Source organism: Drosophila montana, unplaced genomic scaffold (genome assembly GCF_035044405.1).
Source record: "Drosophila montana isolate Dmon_TW-CO22-7 unplaced genomic scaffold, ASM3504440v1 contig_787_1, whole genome shotgun sequence".
NCBI lineage: Eukaryota > Metazoa > Arthropoda > Insecta > Diptera > Drosophilidae > Drosophila > Drosophila montana.
Genome location: NW_026999082.1, coordinates 639855 through 662747, shown reverse-complemented (window position 1 = coordinate 662747; position 22893 = coordinate 639855). Strand labels below are relative to the sequence as shown.

Below are 22893 nucleotides of genomic sequence, written 5' to 3'. Positions count from 1 at the left end.
TCATTTTTAGGCGATGTATTCAACCATTTTCATAATAAGGATATAATATATAACATATATATATATATGATTTTTTTTTTGAGACATGGGAACGGGTCTGAGGGTATCTGCTAGTCGGGCACTCCCTGTCAGTGTATATTCACTTGTTGTTGTTGCCATTTAAAACTGTCATTGCCGTTGCCCTTGCCATTATCACAATATGCATTCCGCGTTGTCTTTAATACCCTAGTAGAGGGTATTATAACTTTGTCATTATATAAGAGTATATATAAGAGTCGAGTCGGTCCGGACATGTCCATCTGTTTCTATGCAAACTAATCTCCCAGCTTTGACGACTAGCTTGATGGAAGCTTGCATGGGACCGTCTTTCTGTTCTAGGCAACACATATAGCCGATCGGATCGGACATCTTTATCGCAAAGATGTCAACAAATTTTCGTTTTTAAACAATTTTAAACAACATTTTTAAAGATATTCTGAACAAAACTTTTCATATGTGAAACTGCTTTCGTATTAAAATTCTATCGTACATCTGGCATGTTGTTGGTTAGGGTATTTGAACTTCGGCAGGCAAGTTTTTTTTATTTCTATTTCTATCGCAGCTTCCACTAAAATGCTAATGATCTCTGCTCAGCTTAATTTCGATTGACTTTGCCAGTTGCATGTCGCCCGCCGCCGGTTGTCAGTCAAAGCCGCTTGAACTTGAGCAGCAATCGCTATCGGAATCGTTATCGTTATCGCCGTTGCGATCGGCATGCCAATCGAAGAAGTTAAAACAACCAAATAATATTTTAATCTGTGCTTTAGTTGTAGATAATTTTTCATGTAAGTGCATTTTAAAAAGAAAAAGTAACATATATAATATAAATATACATACATATATTTGTCTGATCTTGTCTTTAGGCTAATATTATGTTATTATTTGAATGGTGCCCTTTGTTATGATTAGTTCGTGCTATTCGCAATTAGCATAAAGCCTCTACTGTTAAAGGGGATTCACTTAACAGAGTTCCACTGTTAACGAACTTACCCAACAGTGTGCGCTGTTATGTGCTTGACATTAACATAGTACATGCACTGTTAAATGTTGTTTACATGCGTTGAGTCAGCGCCTGGTTAACAGTTTGGCAAAGAAAGTTGGCATTCTCTGTGAGCTGCTGTTAGTACTGTAACTGTAACATGAATGTATTTAAGATTCGATTACAGTTTGCTAGACTTAACATTATCTGCTAGCTGCTATGAGTACTGTAACTGTTATACCTATGTCTGTTAAGCATTTAAAATTCGATTCGCGTCTCGTTAGCATAATTTGTGTTCTGTTAAGTGTTGCTAACATAAGCTTTAAGCCGCATAACAGAAGTGCATTTGAGAGGTAGTTAACAGTAAGTTTAAAAATAGTTAACAGTACATATCAGAACATTACTAACAGAGCGTCCACAGATTAAAGACTGTACAATATGAATATATAAATAAAAGAACAAGCGCAAAATCGGGTCATCTCAAGCAGTTCAGAACTGAAAGGCTCAAACTTTTAATCGTGGCCCATATATCTCAGCCCCCCCCCCCCCCCCCCTCTCCGCCACACTAACACTCTTTCAGGCCATCTGCAAGCTATGAATTCCAGTTTTTATGCCGTCCGCGCTTAGTCACTTTCTAGGAAATCGTGTGAAACGTCAACGTGAGCGAAGCCTGCGAGTTTACACTAAGGCAATGCAGTTGATTTATGAGCAGGAACTGCCAGCGGGCATAGGAGCAGGACGGAGCCACAGTTGACCGCATTACGGACCCCGGGAGTAAAGGTCGAACAACCTGGCCTGGCCCGGTAAAATGGCTATAATTAAATACAGCCAGGCGACAACAAAACAGTTTCTCATTTGTTTAGTTCTAATTGAAAACAAAGAACAAACCAACAATGGCTGCAACTCGACCAACAGATGCTCTAACTAACCTATATTTACATGTGTGTGTGTGTGTGTGTTTAGGTATTAGTGCACATTGGTTGAAAGTTAACAAAGCTGTGCTTGGAGCTTACGAAGCTTTGAGCTCGTGGGTGCTGATAGAAGAAAGCTCAAGAGCTTGCATTTTTCTGACTCTACTAACACTCATCGAAACCTACCTAACCTCACTTAACCTAACCTAACAAAATAAAACAAATCGTGCAATTCCTTTCTATTGTCTTCACTTTTACTTCTCTATATAACAACAAAGCTGTGCCTCGAGCTTACAAAGCTTTGAGAACTATGAAAGAAGAAAGCTCAAGAGCTTGCATTATCCTGACTTTACCAACACTGAAATAGGTTAACCTAACCTGATCAAAACCTACCTAACCTCACTTAACCTAACATAATAAGACAAATCGTGCCTACAGTTTTACTTCTTTATAAAGAAATATAAAGCATTCCAATTGAAACATTTCACTGCCAAATACCGCACAACTTTTATGTGATGCGTACCTCAAGTACCTTGTTGACGAGTTGCCTTACGATTGCATAATACGATATATTTGCGCTTGCTTCTGTATATGCAAGGTGCAGGGTATGAAAACAAACAAACAAGCGTACAGATGATTTACATTCGCTCGCGTATCGCTCGACGCGGTCCGCCGCACAGTGTGTCGAGTGCACGCAATTCCAGCTCAAATTTACAACTTCGCCAGCTACTGAGCAAATGTGCAAACTAAAAAGTGGCATCGATTTTGTATACCCTGAAAATGGGTAAAGAGGGTAAATGTATTCGTGCAGATCTATATTACGGGCAGAAAAAAGCATCTCCGACCCCGTATATATTCTTCATCAGCATCAATAGGCGAGCCGATCTAGTCATGTAAGAGCTAGAGACATTGAACGTAGTTTTTTTTCGAGCTAGCGCAGTGCGAGTTTTTTCGATAATCGATACCTTTCCACGTTTCCAAGCAATCGATAAAAATCGATATCGAACTCCTGTTTTTTGAGCAAATCACGGATTAAACAGCTAGAGTCACCAATTTTGATTTGTAGCTTCTAGAAAGTATATATATATATCATGTACCTATACTTTAATGGCTTACACAATCTTTATTATTCGCCGATTTTTATGTGCATCTTAGGGTATGCCTCACGCAAAACGAGTATATTTTTCTTCCGAGAGTTCCTTTTTATTTGCATAACATCGATAAATATCGATTTTGAGACAGAATAGAAAACTGTTAGAGCTAGGAATACCACACATGGCATGTAGGTATTCGAATGGTGTACACAGGTAACAAAAATTCCAATGCTTAGGTTCCACCTGCATTCCAGACAAAAAAAGACGGCTTTGTAAGATAAGAACCTTGCACATAGGCCCTGAAAATTTCAAAGAGATCGAACAATAAAGACCGAAGTTACTCAAGAACGCATTTCACATGATATGGGACTTTAGGAGGAAGTGTGGGATTATGTGAGTGCTCTTTGTATACCCTAAACCCATTAAAAACGGGTAACCCTTTTTACTTAATAATCTTTATTTTACACATATATGAGAAAATATGTATGCGTGGAAGATAAATATGGAAATTATATGAAATAACTTTCGACCCTGTCTCAAAATCGATATTTATCGATATTAAGCAAATATTTATAAATATACAGAAGACACCAGCTGGCGCTGGATTCAGTGTATCTCCTCGTCGTGCACTTCCGAGCACTCCATGTAGAATTGCACTTTTAGATTTTGGCTTTGGGCAAACAAATCTTGCACCACGGTGCATCGGCTGACGGGTCAGTTGAGCGCTTGGCCGGCTTCGCTGGCAAATGAACCAAGCGCTGCACAGCGCTTGCCGCGTCGACGTCGACGTTGACGTTGTTGAGGCTCCTTCTCCTTCTTTTTTTGTTTTGTTTTTTTTTCGAGCGTGGGCCGCAGGAGGAGGAGTTGTGTGGAGTGGGGACGGGCATCGGCAGTTGCAGCACGCAAAACGTGACCAGGCCAATTCTGACGGCGTTGATGTCGTCGTCGGCTCCAACGTCAACGTGGGCGTGCAGCACTTTTCATGCTCATGACAGCAAATTGAAGTGCGCCATACACCCTCTCGCACACACACACACACACACACACACACACAAACACACGCATGTACGTACGCACGCACGCACGCATTGGCAGGCGCACAAATTTATTTGTGTTTTAATGCAAAATACACACACACACACACACACACACAGGGATGCATGCCTAATTCGATGGGCCTGTCACATGTTACATGCACATCCCATTCACTGAGCGAAAAGGGAGCTAACTTCAAAAGAGCTAAAAAGTTAAAGTAAATACTTATGTATATATAAAGCTATCTAATATAGTAGCGCGATCTTGATAAGGTTTGACTCATATATAGACAGCATAGTTTAACTAGTAAATGCCAAGTTTGGTCAAGATCCCTAGAAAAACAAACAAGTTTTCCATACAAGAAGCTACTTTTCTACAGATCGCTCCTATGGCAGCTATACGATATAGTGATTCGATCCGACTCCGATCCGTGTCCGACATATGTGTCTTAAGTCTTAAGTCTTAAGACAATAGACAGAGGGATATGGCTATATAAAATCTGCTGTTGATGCTGATCTAGAGTATATATACTCTATGGGTTCGACGATGCCTCCCCTTCTCAAAATTATAATACAAAGATATATGCTAGAATAAAACAGTAGTCATATTTGTTAGCTGTCCACACTTTGCCTGCATAATTACCCATCTATTTGGTCCAGTGTATATGTGCGTTTTACCTACGTCTTTTTCTTAAAAAATCAATTTAATTCTTGGAAAAAAAACTTTTGTCTTTGCATAAGATAACATATACATATATATTTTATTTTGGGCGGTTACTAAACATTCTGGTTGGCTGTAAACGCTTTTATGCAAATGCGCAATTTCCGACCCATTGCTTTTACAGGTGCCTTATAGTAGGCCGATCTAAAATGATTTGCCAATATATTCGAAGAATATATCTATATCTATATCTATATCTATATCTATATCTATATCTATATCTATATCTATATCTATATCTATATCTATATCTATATCTATATCTATATCTATATCTATATCTATATCTATATCTATATCTATATCTATATCTATATCTATATCTATATCTATATCTATATCTATATCTATATCTATATCTATATCTATATCTATATCTATATCTATATCTATATCTATATCTATATCTATATCTATATCTATATCTATATCTATATCTATATCTATATCTATCTCTATTCCTATATTCTATGCTTAACTTTTTTCCAGTGTATTGGCATTATGTTATTGTGAATTTTCCTCAGCTCATGCATTTGTTATTAGCCTATATATAGACTGAGCTTCGCTCAAAATTCAACTCGTCGCCTCGCTTTATTCACAATGCACCCAGTCACGTGCTGAATCAACAACAACAGCTTAAAATACACACACACACACACACGTATGCATAGGCAGAGTTAGCAGCTTTGCCTGGTACTAAATACGTAGACGGACTCAAAGCCAAGTCGTGCCATATTTACCTATTGTTAGGCCCCATGATAGTCCCAATGATAGCTTCTCAGTTGGATTCTTTTTCGCCCTCCCTTTCCTGCATTCCGACGCTCTGCCTCATCCCCGTCCGCCCCTTGTCCCCCCAATGCCCCAAAGTATGCTGCACAAAAAAAAAATATATATATTTGTATATATATGTATATTCAGGCTGGTGCATCGCTTGGTTTGTCGTGTTTGACACCAATGCGTTCTGTCGTACTGCCCGGCTGTCCGGCTGTTGGACTGTTGGAGAAGCAAAAGTGAAATTCCCAGGACACCAAGGCAAACGGATGCGCCAGCAAAGCGTGGCAGGATAAAAAAAATGGGGTTTCTTTTACTATATATACATATATATTCCTTTATTCGAGTGAAAGAAATTTAGCCTCAAACACATCGGGAATGCGGTTAGAATTCTAATGCAAGCTGCAAATTAAATTTCAAATATGTAAATGAATGCTCGCTGGGCATCATTTTTGAGCTTTAAGTCAACGCGAGCGAAAAAAGTTCTTGAGCCAGACAGCTTTAAGCAGCTTTAAGACCTACAAAAGCTATGCGAAAGCACAAATGACGCTGAAAGCTCGCTGGGCATCTTTTTTTGTGAGCTTTAAGTCAACGCGAGCGAAAATAGTTCTTGAGCCAGACAGCGTTAAGCAAGCTTAAATATATTATTATCAAATTAAGCTTCTTTATATCTTAAAGATTTAAAATTAATTTAAAAAAGTTTTAAAATAAACTCTTACAACTTAGTTTTAAGATTAAAGATGTGAGCTTTGCTTGCTTTAATTGAAAATTGGTGCTCACCCAAAGATAAAATCTTGACTATCTAGTCTGAACTAAAAGCACTTCAGCTTTAAGCTTAACTAAAACATATAAAGCTCACATTTAGCATGAGCATTAGGCAAAAGCTGCATTCAACTATCTTAAAGTTTCATTCGTTGTAAAGCACATAAAAGCTCGCACTGAGACTTTAAAAGCTGCTACTCGAAAGCTCTTTTAATTAAATATATAATTTAAGTCAAGCAACAAGAATTCCTTGGAAGCATAAAGCTCAAGTAATTGCTTACATTGAAACGGCTTAAAATGATTGCACAGCTTTCAGCGAGGCCCATCGCATTAGGCAATTATTTTGTCAACTTATAGCAAAAACTTGAAGCAATTGTATTCCATTTGGTGGTATTCACTTGTCACTTTCAGCAGAATTTCTTCCGAAATTATTTCATCGGAAATCGTTTATGAAAGACATTTGTTTTGCCTTTGTAAAATTGAGCCACGTATTGTTATTTTAACTGAAGTTAATTGAAATTTATGATGAGCAATTTTCATAGCCCATACACTTGTTTCACAGCTAAAATATTTATGATCTTCCTTTAATATATATGTATGTACACAAAAGTCAATAAATAATATATAGCCTCGTAAACACATGTCGATCATTCGACATGCCAAAGCATTCGCTCCACGACAGTTTACGGATGGGTGTATTTTGTTGGATTTGTGTGTTTAGATACATTTTATAGGGTATATTCAGCTCCTTAATAGTGGATCAAGTGGGAAATAAGTCAAGCTCTCTGAGTAAAGGATAGCATATAAACGCTCTTGATATCTTTTACGAAAGTCTGTACCGCCTAAACGGATATAAACTATAGGAAGAACCATTTTAAAGACCTTTAGTCCCATATATAGCCATATTTTTGTTGAATTGTGGTTAAAGGTTGCATTTACAGGGCATCTAAGGGAATCTATTTAATTGTATTCAATCAGACTTGTTTGCCTATTGGAACTATGCTTCGTTCATGTTCTATTTACAGAATTTTAATGCAATCGAGTAGCGTAATAATGTTATTATAACATGAATTACAGGGTATGCAATTAGCTCAATAGCACAAATTATGTGTATGCATGCCATATAAGCGTTCTATATACATAAATCATATAGTTTTGATTTGTTTACCTATTCATATGACCTGTGAGTTTATTGCATTTACAGGGTATCTACGCGTGCGTGCCCATCTGATCTAAGGAAGCTGTATGTAGCTTTATACATAGTTCTGATTATAACCGCATATTTTGCAGTTAAATTTGTGTTGCGCTTACAGGGTATTCAAGCAGTCGGGCATCATAAATTTTCTATATTATGTCATAAAAAACAGGGTATCCATGTAGTCGCATACAGCAGCTACATATACATATATAGAGAAACAGGGTATTAATGCAGTCGTGTAACCTTTTTGGTTTTTGTTTATTTACAGCTAAGTTTTGCTATTCGTTTTGCCATTTGCCTGTTCGATAAATCTCTCGTTATGTGGTGCGTAACGGTGTGTGTGACTGTAGCTGTGTGTGTGTGTGTGTGTGTGTGTGCGTGTGCGTGCATGTGTGTCACCGGTAACGGAAATTTGTTTGCAGTTTTGAAGCTCGCACAACAACAGCAAAGGCAACAACAATAAACAAAACAATACACAAACAGTACAAATTATATTCCGCCAGCGTTTTGTTTTGGCACACGCACACAGACACACACAGACGCACAGGAACACGCACACACACAGCAGAGCCGAGTGAGCCGCCGCTTAGCTTAGCGCTTTGGTCGCTAGTTAAACGCCTGCAATTGCACTCAGCGCACACCCACACAAAAAAACACACACACATGCGTAGAGACGCGCGCACACGGACACAGGCAGCGTCAGGCCGAACGCACGAAGCGAAACGAACGTTTCGTTGAAAGCTCGTGTGCCCGCTGCCCATTGCCAACGCCAGCGTCGCTGCCGGCGTCGTTTGGGGCAGAAGGCGAGAAGGATAAGTTGGCCAGATGCTTGCAAGATTCTGTCATAACGGCTTCGGCACTCGTGGCGCGCGTCTCGCTTGCGGTAGCAGCAGTAGCAGTAAAGCCAGCAGTAGCAGCAGCAGTAGCTAAAGCGCCAAACAGCACAAGGGTTAACAAACATTTTTTTGAAAGTTTTGCGCGCTCGCGTTGCCAATTCAAAAATAAACAATTTTTTTTTTGCTATTTTTCTTTGTGCTCTGTTTGAACGTTATTAAAGTTTGTTAATATAATTTTTGTTTTTTTTTTTTTTTGGAAAAGTGCGCGTTATAACATTGCCCCAGAAATGTTGAAGCAATGTTATGGCTACTATTTGTTAAATACAAATCGAGAGATAAACATCGTTTAGCCCTGAAAAACGCCAAAGCATTTGCGAGCAATTCGAAAACGGCCAAAAAAAATATCAAATAAAATACCAATTTTGAAACGTGAGCAACTATAACGGCAGGTGAGTGCCTAATTGACTACTTAAATCAATCGCTTTATAGAGTTTTGCAGCTGACGGGCAACACATATATATTGCAATTTCTTAAGATCTATAAATAAATTATATGTTTATATGCTGATATAGAATTTTTTTCTCGAAATTTTTTAAATTTTTATTAGGCGTGCGTGTTCTGTTCTTTTTTTAGGAAATAAAGCTTTCATTGATGAGAAATTCTTGTTGCCTTGTTGCCAAAATTCAGTTTAGCCAAAAAAAGTGCATGTGAAAATATGAAGAAGAGAAAAAAAATTGTTCTTTTTAATCGTGAAAATATGATGAAGAAGAGAAAGAATATTGTTATTATTAAGAAATGTAGATTTCATTGATGAGAAATTCTTGTTGCCTTGTTGCCAAAATTCATTTTAGCCAAAAAATGTGAATGTGTACATGTGAAAATATGAAGAAGAGGAAAAAAATTGTTCTTTTTATACCCTGAACCCATTGAAAATGGGTAAAAAGGGTATTAGGTATTTGTGCAAATGTATGTAACAGGCAGAATGAAGCATCTCCGACCCCATAAAGTGTATATATTCTTGATCAGCATCAACAGCCGAGTCGATCTAGCCATGTCCGTCTGTCCGTCCGTCTGTCCGTCCGCCTGTCCGTCCGCCCGTCCGTTCGTCTGTCCGTATGTATGAACGCAAGGATCTCAGAACCTATAAAAGCTAGAGACTTGAAATTTTAGCTGAAGGTCCTCCTATTACCCGCGCAGATCGAGTTTGTTTCCGATATTCGATTACTTGCCCCGTTCCCAAGTAATCGAATAAAATCGATTTTGGTAAATAATAAGAGCTAAAATCACCAAACTTGACATGTGACTTCTAGAATAGTATGTATATATCAAGTATCTTTCATTTTATACCTATCGCCTTTTGGAACAAGGGGGTTCAGGGTATCCCCTAGTCGGGAGCTCCCGAAAAGAACCTCTTGCTTGTTAATCATGAAATCATGATGAAGAAGAGATAGAAAATTGTTATTATTAAGAAATGTAGATTTCATTGATAAGAAATTCTTGTTGCCTTGTTGCAAAGCTCATTTTAGCAAGTAAAGTGCATGTGAAATCATGAATATGAAGAAGAAAAAGAATATTGTTCGTTTTAAACATGAAAGCATGAAGAAAAAGAAGAGTATTGTTCTTTTTAAAAAATATAGCTTTCATTGATTAGAAATTCTTGGTGCCTTGTTGCCAAACTTCATTTTAGCAAGTAAATTGCATGTAAAATCAAGTAAAAGCTGATGAAAATTGGCAAGCATGGCTTATGGATTCCAATTTTAAGGTTTTTTTTGGACATCAGAAAAGCTATGTTAACCAATAAGAGAGCATAAATACTTGAAAGCCTTATCAATTTCATAAATTAAGCTTAATTTATATCTAAATTCAAGTGCGATTTGTTGATTGGCATCAAATGTTCATATTTTGCACTGTTGCCAAATTGACTTATTTAGAAAATAAAATAAGCATATATACCCATTAACAGAGTAAAAATACTTCAAAGCTGAGACAATTTCATACATTAAGCTTAATTTATATCCAAATTCAAGTGGGATTCGTTGATGGCAAATATTTGAATGAAATTTGGCAAATATTTTACCCAAAGTCTCACTGAACTGTGAGTTCAATGCATTCCTCTTGGCCTGCAATTTGCTTAAGTGCAATGAGTTTTGACATATTGATATCATAAATAAAGCAACAAATACATAAAATTAAACAGTTTAAGGCGCTGTTGCCGCATTTCAGCTCAAAAATTGACTAATATTTATTGCTAACTGTTGGTAATTAGCATGTCTTGCATATTTATGAATATTAGGCCAATATTTATTGGATTTTTTTCAGTGAAAAATGTTTACAAGTTGTTTGCCTTGTTGCCACACTTCGTGGGTGTTTTTTTTTTAGCATGCATTTGCCGCTAAATTTAGCTCTAATGCAATGCTTTTAATGACACTCGACGAATGTTTATGTTTATGTGAATGTTTATTGATACATTACCATGTTGCCAAACTTCAATTTTTAATTTGTTTGAAGCGCTGTTGCCGCACTTCGGCACAATGAGGTTTTCTAGCTAATAAATCAGCTGAAACTTGTGCGATTTCGCTGATCTTGGTCGCAATGAACTGGCCGTACGGCCAGCTTTCAAATATTTGCTTTAGTTTGCTGTCTAAGCAAACGGGGCGAACAAGTGTATATTCAAGTGCCCCTCTACCCTCTCCTCCCCTTTGCCCAACCAGCCCCTTGGTTTTGGCATTCATATAAATTTATAAATTTCATTTTGGATTTTTCTATTACTCAGCGCGACTCTCTCGCTCTCGCTTGCCCTCTCTTCCTCTCTCTCCCCCTCTATCTCTCTCTTTTTACTCGCTGCTTTTTGACCATGCGAGCTGCTTGTTTTATTTACTGCCACTGTCCAGCATGGCGTATGCGCAACATTACAAATATTTACATCTTGTAATTTTTGCAAGCAATTTCATATATATTTTTTAATATGCTATGTCTACGTCCAGCAGCCACGCCCACTGCCCACTGCCCACTGACCGCTGCCCGCTGGCTCAGTTTGTGTAAACATTTGGCCAAAAGGAATTTTTTTCCGGCTGCATTTGTTCAATTTCAGTCTTTTTTCTTTATATATTTACTTTTTGGTGGCGCCCACCAAAAAAATGTGTTCCTTGGTCGGGCGCACAGAATGCAGCAAAAATGTTGTTAGGCCGTCTGCTTGCTGCAGTTTGCCTGAAGGGCTGGAGGAGTGTGGGGGGGGGGGGGGGGAAGGGTGGCAGGCAGGCGGGCGCAGGAAGCGGGGCCGTGTCTTGACACTGGACGCAAGACAAACTTCGTGTTGACAAAAGTTTTAACATGTGCGAAACTGAAGGCAAAAGATGTCATTTGCTTGTCTTGTCCCTGTGTGTGTGTGTGTGTTGGTGTGTGTGTGTGTGTGTGCAGCTCGTTAGCATTGCTGCAAAGTGAGGCAAGTGGCGCCCGTGAAGTGCCTTTGTGGCACAGCAGCGACTTAAAGCGAGCGTGTGGAAATTTTTAGTTCGAAGCGCAGCTTTCTCTAACGCCCCAAAACCTAGCCACGCCCCCCTCGCCCATCCTGCGCACGCAATGAACAGCGAGCTGTGCGTCTGTGTGCGTGTGTGCGTGTGTGTGCGTGTGTTGGCCAGCGACTTCCTCATTATCGGGCGGGCAAGTTGCAAGTTTGCGGCTGCCGCAGGACGAGCATGTAATCAAATTGAGACACTTCCGGTTGGCTTTTTGACCAGACACAACCGCGCACACACACACCGAGGTCCAGGTGTGCGTGTATGCCTCTGTGTGTGTGTGTGTGTGTGTGCGTGCTTTATTAACACAAGCAATGATCAGGAAATGGGCCCTGGAATTGGGCTGCGACTGCGACAGACAGTGAAGTCCCTTTGCGCTGACGAAAAATCCTTTTGCATATGCTGCGAAACGCTTTTTCGCACACGCGCTGCTTCCTTTTGCAAACACACACGCACACACACGCACACACACGCACACACACACACATGCGAGTTTTTTAAGTGCTTGGCATAAAAAGAATGCCACAGCTGCGGTTAACATTGGGTCTTTGCTGTTTATTGTCACTGTGTTAGCTGAGTGTGTGTGTGTGCAAGTGTATGTGTGTGTGTGTGTGTGTGTTAGCAGGTTAGCTTGACTTAAGCGTGTGGCAGACAGCAGCAATTTCTACAAGTTACCAACAAATAAACAAACAAAATCAAAAAAAAAAAAAAGCTAAATTAAAAGTTCTCTAGTCGAGAGTGCCCGACTTGGAGATACCCTAACCATGCGCGCCCAGCTCTGTTTTTACGATCATGCTAGCTTTCTTCGATTTATATAAAAAATCAGTTCAGCTCTTCAACCAGATCAAGAATATATATATGCCCTATAGAGTCGCAGTTGATTTGATTTGCCCGTTGCATACATCTGCACAAAAACAATACGCCCTTTGAAAGCACATTTAATGGGTATTCAAACTTTAAGGCCAAGCCACAAATAACAAACACATAGAAAATTATCAACTTTTGAGCGTCAGCCTGATCAGGAAGATTTACGTAGATATACTTTATGTTTATCTAGCTTCAATTTAATGTACAACAGATTTCGGAAACCAAATTTCTAATGGCCCTCGTAAATTAATGTTCAATAGTTCAAAATAATTTTGAGGTTGAATTTTTGCGGCAGATGCGTCGTATGCGTAATGTGTAAATATATTGCCCGATGCCTGGCGCTGGCCGCCTTTCTATATACACAAACGATTGACTGAGGCACAGCTCAAAGCGTACGAACTGTTGACTGAAGTCGCCTTTTGAGTGACAAGTGAGCAGTAAACGAGAAGTCGCCAGTTCAACTACAGCGTAAGAAATATAACTAAAGTCTTTTCTTAAGTCAAAAGTGCGCACTAAGCGAGAAATCGTCGGTTCACCTTCAGCGTAAGAAATTCGAATTGCAGTCTCCTTTAAAGTCACAAGTGCGTTAGAAATTTAAACTGCAGTCCTCCTTTGAGTCAAAAGTGAGCACTAACCGAGAAGTCGTTGGTTCAACTCCAGAGTAAGAAAATCGAATCGCAGTCTCCTCTAGAGTCAAAAGTGCGCACTAAGCGAGAAATCGTCGGTTCAACTTCAGCGTAAGAAATTTTAACTGAACTCTCCCTTAGAGGCAAAAGTGCGCACAAAGCGAGAAGTCGCCGATTCAACTACAGCAGAAATTATTAGTTCTTATTTTTTCTCTATTTTTCTCTTGTATCTTGTATCTTGTATGGATGAAACCTGAATATGTGCACGTTGTTTGTCTTCAATTAGTTCCTTGTTAAGCGAACAACAATGGATGGGGATGCGCGGTAGGGTATGCACGGCAGGGAGGGTATGCACAGGAAAACACGCATCGTTTAGATGTGTGATGAACATTTTATAGGCTTGACCAGAAACGCACGCATCCTAGAAAACAATAAACGAATTTCAAAGGGCGATGCAACTGTCTGTCAACAGCATCATTTGACGCTCTTAAAAATGTAAATGTGCTCATGTATGTGTGTGTGTGTGTGAGTGTGTGTGTGTGTCTGAATATGAAACTAAACTTGGGCTTATTAACAGAGGCAACATATGCGGAAAATTCAATTGAACACGGCCCCATGTCAAAATCCATGTCAAAATCCATGTCAAAATTATAGCAAGAATATAGTTTATACATTTATGTGCATATGTAACTATGCATCTTGTCTTTGCTGAGTTCGATAAAGATATGCTCGATTGTTTGATTCAATTGAATTTAAAGCCTTGGGCCAATTAGGCGGGTTTTTCTCTATTTTCTGTGCCTTTTAAGCTTCTATTTCGAAGAAGAATAGACGCAAAATAATTGTTTTTTATACAAATACTTTATTTTCAACAAAATTGTTTCTTAAAGAAGTAGATATAGTCCTCCGATTTGATGGTATGCGAATGAGAATTGTAGGAGTCATATGATATTTTGATAGGACATAAAAGTTATCCTTACTAAAACCTTTTTATACTCTTTTGTTGACAAAATTCTTTTTCAAAGAAGTATTCCGATTCGATGATATGTGAGGAGAATTATTCGACTGAGTTTGTTGAAGATATCTAGAAAAAGTCGAACTTAGCTAACTTAGCTATCACCCGATTCCTCACATACAGCTATATTATATAGTCGTTCGATATTGGCTAGTTTTCGCTCGCGTGTTGGAAATCGCTCATAAATGCCAACTTTTACTCGAGATATCCTGATAATTCAAATGTTAATGCAAAACCTCGTTTTGGACACGGATGGATAGTTTATGGGAAAAATCAAAATAAATATGTTAATCGATTTGATTTAATTTTCATTTATGGTTTGTCCAATTTCTTGTTAAACTTCCACACACACACACATATATATATATATATATATATATATATATATATAATTGGTTCTGTATTGCTTTTCATTCAAGTTCAATTAGAATTAATCAATTCGCATCAAGTGTAATCAGCTTACATTTCAGTTTCACATTACGATCTTTTGCCTCCTGTTGTTGCTTTTGTTGTTTCCCATTTTTTTCTTTGTATTTATTTTTTTATTACTTTTCATTTTTCCGGTCAATGAAAAATTATGAATAAGTGTCTTCAATTGGAAAGCGCCGCCAGACAAGAAATAAAGTTCACAATCAATTAATAATGCGCGCAGCCTTTCAATGCCAATCGAATTGAATAGTTACATCCGAATTCGATTTGCTGCAGAGTCTGTAATATATATTATATCGGGAATTGTTCAGGGACAATTAGGAAATGCGGAAAAAGAAATTACAGCATTTTATTGAATTGCAGCTCAGAGTTTTTATCTATTAAAAATGAAATTAATTTATAGAATTTTATAACTATGAAATCTGTAAGTGATTGACTAGCTGATTGATTGATTAACAGACTGATTGGCAGCCTAATTGATTGACTAACGAGTTGATTGGCTGGCAGACAGACTGACTGTCTGACAGACTCTCTGACTTAGTGCTTAAATGATAGACTGATTGATTGGCAGACAGATTGACTCCCTAGCTGAAGGACTGAATAGCTGATTGACTGGCTGACTGACTCTCTGACTAAGTACATGAATGACTCAATCAGTGATTGACAGACTGACTGACTGCAAAGCTGATAGACTGACTGGCTGATTGACTGAATGATTGATTGACAGACTGTCTGATTGACTGAATGGCTTGTTAACTAAATTCACATACTGATTGACTGATTGACTGTAAAAAGTCATAAAAATTCAAATTCATCTTAGCCGAGTAATATCCGCTCATTTCATTTATTTGTATTAAAAAATAACAAATACACTTAAATTTCGGTTAAATACAATTAATTAAGAATTATTTGCTTTCCTTCCAATTATTTGCAGAATTTTGTATTTTCCGAATGTTTCGTTTTAAAGCAGTTTCCCAAGTATTGTAAATGAATGTAAATACATTAAAAATTAAATTGGACATTGTTGTTGTGTTTTTGTCATATGTTGCGCTCTGTTTTAATTATGTATGGTAAATTGTTGAGCCTATCCCCCCTCGGGGTTGAAAAGTTTCATTGCAATCAAATCGATCAAACTGTCATTGGCTATGCCACGCCCACTCGCGCACTTTAGCCTTTCCGTCGGTTGCATATGTCATTTGGTTGCGCCACAAAAAAAAACGAAAAAATACAACAACAAAATAAAATAAGTGTATATTTTTATCAAACATAAATAATAAAAAAGGAAACATGTATATTCATTTCGCCACAATTCGAATGAAAAATTCAATTCTGTCCGCAAATCAAGAACCAGTAAGAGTGCTCGAGTCGGCAATGTCCGACTGAAAGATACCCTTAGCCCAGGCGTGACAAGTTCTTTAAACATGTCTTAACAGAAAATTCTCTGTGCCTCTGCTTTTTCCTCATCCTGTGGCCCCACACTATGAGAAGCTCGGTTTTGCTTAAGATCGGTGCTTAAAGTCCGATCTTAATCATTTTTCATGGCTTAGCTTAAAAAGGAGATGTCTTCAACTAGATCTCTTTAGCTCATCGTTCCAATTAGGAAAATATATACCTAACAGAGCGTTGGCTTTCTCTGCCTGTTACATAAGCTACCAGTGCATTAAAATACCCCTTCCAAGCATTTTTCAGGATATATAAAAAAGCGGAAAATCAAACGGGTGCATATCAAAAGAAACGAAAATAAATAAAAAGAAAATAAGTCCGGGCCAGATATACGCATTTAATTCGCTCAGGAAGCGTTACGAAAATACGAAATAAAAAAAGAAAAGGAAAACCTGTTGCAGTCGAACGGGAAAGCGCGACCAACAGATACCCTGTAGCTAGCTGTTTGCGAATTAATTTGTGTGCACAAGTTTGCATTCGAGTTTCAATTTTAAATTTCAATTTTGCCGTTGCATTTAAAAAGGGACGTAGATTTTGGTATGCCAACTAGAGGACACATTTTGCAAACTATAAATATATACTATATATACCTATATATATGCCTGATCAGTGTCAATATAGCCCGTCTCCCCGTTTCTATCCAGACTTAATGCCGTGTTGAAACTCGGCATAGGTTCGTCTGTGCAATCAGATCGGCTCACTATAACATATAGCTGCCATAGTATATATATATATTTATATAAATGATTGACCAGTCTCAGTGGTCGAGACTATATAACAGAAGACTTGGCTACACGCTTCTATCCTGAAGCTGAAACTCGGCAAAGGTGCGTCTCTTCTATCGTTGTTCGGACTAAACTCTCAGCTTTTGAGCTATGTTCGGATCGGTTCACTATAACATATAGTTGCCCTAGAAACTATTGTTCGAACGATATATATATATAAATGTCAACAGTCCAGAGGATATAGCCAAGTAGTCTACACGCTTCTATCCAGGCTAAAATTCGGCATAGGTTCTTCTTTTCGCTCGGATCGGTTCACTGTAACATAAAGTTGCCATAGCTTTTCTGTTTCCTAAATTAACTTAATCAAGCCCAATGTTTGCGAGCTTCACCAAGCTGCATATGAGCAAAGTTTTGTGCACATCGAAATACCCTATCATCGAGTTCTATAGGAAGTATCTGTTCTTCAATTGCTGAACATAACTTGACTAAATAAGAGCTTTATTATTCTTTCAACATTTAAAATCGGTCTACTATATCTATAGATTTATATACGAGCCATATCTATAGGAACAATCGTTCGTAAAGAAAGCTTTAATAAAAGAATATTTCCAAGCCATTTCACGTACCTTCTGGCTAACTTTTAGACCAATATATGCCCTGTGATTTACTGTCCCTTCAAGACTTCAAATTTTGATATACCTATTCGAATGGTTACAGGGTATTGGATTCTAAAGAGCTGCTAACACATATGTTTGGGTCAGTAAATCAATGCATTTGCTGTTGTTTCTGTTGTTGTTATCACAATTATTGTTTATTAAAAATCGCAGCTGAGTAAAAAATAAATAAAATTTGCGAATGGCAACGCGGACAGGAACTCGTTTATGTTGTAGCGATTGACGTCAGTCAAAATGCTTGACGAGCATTCGAATGATGATCATCATGTTGTTGCTCTTCTTCTTACCGTTGTTGTTGTTGTTGTTGTTGTTGTTACTCTGGCAGTTTTATTACACTTGAGACACATAGCGAAAGATCTGGGCAGCACGTATTAAATTTAGAACAAGCTGCTTGCGATCAACAAACAGTCGAGCAACTAGAAAGCAACGAAAAGAAAAGGCCATAAAATGCAAGCTGCAATAAACAAAGCTCGAAATGAATATGTGTGACGGACTAGCTAATACCCTGTCAAATCTAACCAAATTACATATTGCCCAGCTGCGAGCTCTTTCCTATCCCTCTCTATCCTATTTCTCTATCGGTTACAATAGAATATATATAGTTCATAATTCTCGATCTGTCTGTGGGCATACCCTTACCATATGCAGCATTAGTTTATGATTTTCTTCACTTACTTGCATAATATCGATAAATATCGATCTTGAGACATGCTTCTTTCGAGACGCAGCTCGAAAACTTTAAGAGCTAGTAACTGCAGATCATACCTATTTTTGCCCCCCATTCGGCCCATAATAGGTTCAGCTTTTTGCTTTTGTATATATGTACATACACTAATATGCCATATCTAAGCGCCGAATATTTTAGGTAGTTCCCACTGTAAACACCCGAGTTCATTCGAGAATGCATTTCCCAAAGTGTGCGCCAAGTAGAAGCAAAGACAGATGTGTTTTTTTTTTTTAGTTTGTAGTTTGTATATTGAATAGCAGGCAGCTAGACTATGTGTAATGGCAACTCGACGTAGTGTACAGGGTATCTATCAGACGGGCACTTTCGACTAGAGCACTCCCTCTGTTCTATATGCTTGTAGAGGGTATTATGATATTCTCACGAAGACGACATGGAGTATTTATATTCTAGATCAGCATCAACAGTCGAGTTGATATAGCCAAGTCCGAACGGATCGAGCTACTATGTCATATAGCTGCCATATATCTTTACTATGCTGCCTATATATAAGTCAAATCTCATCAAGATCGCACTGCTATATAAGATCACTCGTAAAATGAGTTGATGTCTGGCAAAATATTATGTTTTCCAAGAAATTTTCCTCATTCTCAGCATTTACAAGCTTCTTCGTGTTCACATATCTGCCAAGCCGTGGGGCAAGTATCTGCAAGTGTATCAAATATTCGGTATGCCTTAGATATAGTTACTTTCTCGTTTTTATTTTTTTTCTGTTTTTTTGGACCACTTAAGCTTTGATTTCCTCCATGCTGAAAGCTGACAATTTGTGCTGTGGCTTCCACTTTCTGTTGCATAGTTGCCAGTTCTTAATGCTTAACTTTGCGGCTTTGCTGCTTTTAGCGATTTGCAGTTCTTTGGAAGTTATCTTTTTTGTGAATAGTTTGTAAAGGTTCGTCCCGGGCTTTTGAGCTCGTTATGTGGCAATTAGTTGAGCAGATGCCATTTGCAAAGCTCGCAAACTGTTTGCTCCACTTGATTTTGCCGAACTGTTTGACTAAATCGGCTTAGCGACAGCACACACATCACACACACAACACACACAACACACACATCATACACTCTGGAAATGCAAATGTCGCGACATCAAGGACGACTAGTCGTTTCGTAAGTGGGCGTGGCAATGGTAGACGCTTATATTATTTGCGCATCTGTGCGATTCATTATGAAAATTTGTCGCCAGTGGCTTTTATTCAAAAACACACATTGTGTGCCTGTGTGCTGTGTGTGTGTGTGTGTGTGTGTGTGTGTGTGTGTGTGTGTGTGTGTGTGTGTGTGTGTGTGTGTGTGTGTGTGTGTGTGTGTGTGTGTGTGTGTGTGTGTGAGACTGTGTCATATTTCTTGTACACTGAGCGAAATGCAGCGCATCGTCAGCGCTCAGCTGAGCCTCAAGTCAAAACTGATAATTTCTTGAGCAACTGTTTGTTTCCTTCTCATACCCTTTTGGAGGGTATTTTAATTCTGTCATGAGTTGTGCAACGCACAGAAGAAGACATCTCCGATCATAAAGAGTATATATATTCTAGCTCAGCATCAACAGCCGAGTGGATATGGCCAAGTCCGTCTGTGTGTCTCTCTTTCGTCTTGAAACTTTGCATAGGCCCGACTTTCTATTGCAGGGCGTACATATGTCGAAACGGGCCGGATCGGGCCACTATATCATATAGCGGCCATAGGGACAATCGGTCGAAAAGTAGGTTTTCGTATGGAAAACTTCTTTGTTTATCAAGATATCTTGACCAAACCCGACGTTTACTAGTGAATCCTGGCTGTCTATATATGAGTCAAATCTTTTCAAGATCACACTAGTATATTATATATATAGGAAGAAGAAGAAGAAGATCTATAGGAAGAATCATTCGATAAATAAGTTTTTGTGCTGCCCAATACTCCCTTTATCAAACTCAGCATTAACGAGCTTCGCTAATCTCACATATTTGCCAAGCCGCAAGGCAAGTGTCTGCAAGGGCATTAAATATTCGGTGTGCCGAGGATATCCTAACTTGCTCGCCCATTTATAATATTTACGAGGAGTAAATATTCCTCAACAAAGCATTAAATAAACAAGCCGAAACTGCACACCGAAGTTGAAGCTCTCAAGGCATGTCTTCCAGAAATAGTTTCATTTACAACTTTTAAATCCGACCTATTTTACCATTTTACACATATGTAAAGTTGACCTTCGTTAAGATGTCAACAAAAATAGATAAATTTGCCACACAGAAATTTATATTCAAACGAGCTATAGGAAATAGTAGGCTGATATTGATCTGATTTGGTTTAGAAGTCTGAAGCCTGATAGATATGAAGCTTGGACAAGATTTCTTTGCACACAATAAGTTTTTTACGGGCCAAGCTTTTTTTCATTTATATTAACTATGTGATATACTGACATGGTGAAATCGGAAGATTCGACCGATCAATAAAAGACTATAGCCTTAAGACAGGCTTTGTTTGCACTTAAGCAGGCATATCGACTCGACTGTTGATGTTGATCAAGAATATATATACTCTATGTCTGCCTCTACATGTGACGCACTCATTACCTCGACAAGCGCATAAATATCAGCAAATCAATATTCCAAAGGCATCATTCTTTGTTCCACTTTTGTTCAGTGCAAAAAGTGTAGAAGTCAATTTGTCATTTACTTTTTTTTTTTAATAATATGCTTGTTTTTTTATGATTTTTTTTAATATACAATGGTTTGCATTAATGTGTTTGTCATTTGGGTTTTAAATTCGAATAATTTAATTGCCCGTTCAACTGGAAATATTGCAAACATTGCAAGCTTTGCATATTTCCATACGCAAGCTGCGAGCTACATTGGATCTGGTTGCATAATTGGCTTTTAACTATGAGCAGATAAATGCTATGGGTGGAGTGGAAGGTATTCCCCAAAGCTTTAAAATGTTTGGCAAACCATTTTTAAAAAGCAATGTTGATTGACGGATTACCTGTGTTTTTTTTTTAGCAACTAGCTTACTAGAAGGTTCGGTGCATGGCACAAAATAAATTTAACCGGTTCAATTCCAATCCGATTTGCATCCTTGATTTTAACCACATGCGGCAAACGTGGTTAAGACTATACATAACACAGATCTTTACATAAAACTTTTAAATTGAACTTACCATAGAGCTAGTTAACATTGCTGTTAACTCTAACTGTGTCTCTCTCCTGCTCTTTCTCTCTCTCTCTTTTCTCTCGCCATTCTACGTGCGCATGTCGTGCTTAGAGCATATTTTAAATCTTAACGTAACATTGATCTTTACATAACACATTCAAATTTAACATAACATAGAGCTGCCTAATGTCTCTGCTAACTGACTGTGTTTCTCTCTGTCTCTCGTTTTCTTTTTTCTCTGCCGATTCGCTTTAAAAGCGATTTGCATTCTAGATTTATAATATACCATATATTAAAATCGTTTATAGAGCATTTTTTCAAACTTTACATTAAATAAATCTTTAACAAAAATCTTAGTATAACATTGATCCTTGCATAACACATTCAAATTTAACATGACATTTAGCTGCTTAACATCTCTGTCAAAGCTGACTGCATTCCTCTCTCTATCTCTCTCTCTCTCTCTCTTCTCTCTCTCTCTCTCTCTCTCTCCAAATTCGACTCAAAAGCGGTATCCTTAGTTTTTTATTAATTAATTGATATCATTGAATAGATGATAACTTAACATAGATTTTCACATAAAAAAACATGTAAAACAACATAGAGCTGCTTAACATTGCTGTTAACGCCAACTGTATCCTTCTCTTTCCCATTTTCTTTATTCCCTCCCGATTTGATTCGACTCGTTTTGTTTCCTTCTCAAAACCGTTGCGAAATTGTTGAGAATTTCTCTTTCAATGCCGATATGTTTGATCGAAGTCGATATCTAGAACAGGGCCGTCAATGCCATTTACCCAAGCGCACTCGCTGATAATCATATGCGCTTTATGTGTTGCTTGCCTGATTTTCATATTGATTTTTGCTGCACACACACACACACACAAGCAGCTGGCTGCTGTGCGCTGTTGACATTATTGTAGCATATTTTTGCGGGCCGCCGCTGCCAGAAGCCCAACAATATGCCTGACGAGTTGACTGTGTTATTGCAGCTCATATGTAACATTGCATTTTAAAGTTTTGCGTGCGCAGCCAGGCACAGCACACACACATCCACACACTCACACACACACACACACACGCACACACATGTGTGTAGCACACAAATAAATGTCACTTAAGATTTTTGCATGCCCAGCTTCAGGTGGCTGTTGCGCCGAGTCAAGTTTCAAATGCAAAGGACAATTTATCGCATGGATATGTCCTTTAACTCGCTGCACACACACACACACACGCGCGCAAACGCAGCTTCCCTAGTAAAGCTTGACTTGCTGCCGTTGCCGAATGCAGCTGCAGCTGGTTGGCTAATTAGATGCCAGATGCCCGGGACAGGACCTGGTATTTGTCTATCCCTTTATTTGTGTGTGTGAGTGTGTGTGTGTCTGAAGGACATCT

At 38.3% G+C, this 22893-nt stretch overlaps 1 protein-coding gene across 6 annotated transcripts in view; it reads left to right on the top strand.

Moving 5' to 3' along the window:
* The first annotated feature begins 669 nt into the window (after positions 1-669).
* Pdfr (Pigment-dispersing factor receptor) overlaps positions 670-22893 on the top strand; it is a 65110-nt gene continuing 42886 nt past the window's right edge. For 3 of the 6 annotated variants that reach the window (XM_064699012.1, XM_064699011.1, XM_064699010.1), the window contains exon 1: positions 8619-8794. The gene's annotated coding sequence lies outside the window, so the exon portion shown is untranslated. Of the gene's footprint in view, positions 825-8613; positions 8795-22893 lie in introns of those variants that run through there. The other 3 variants (XM_064699008.1, XM_064699007.1, XM_064699009.1) reach the window with 3 other exon arrangements.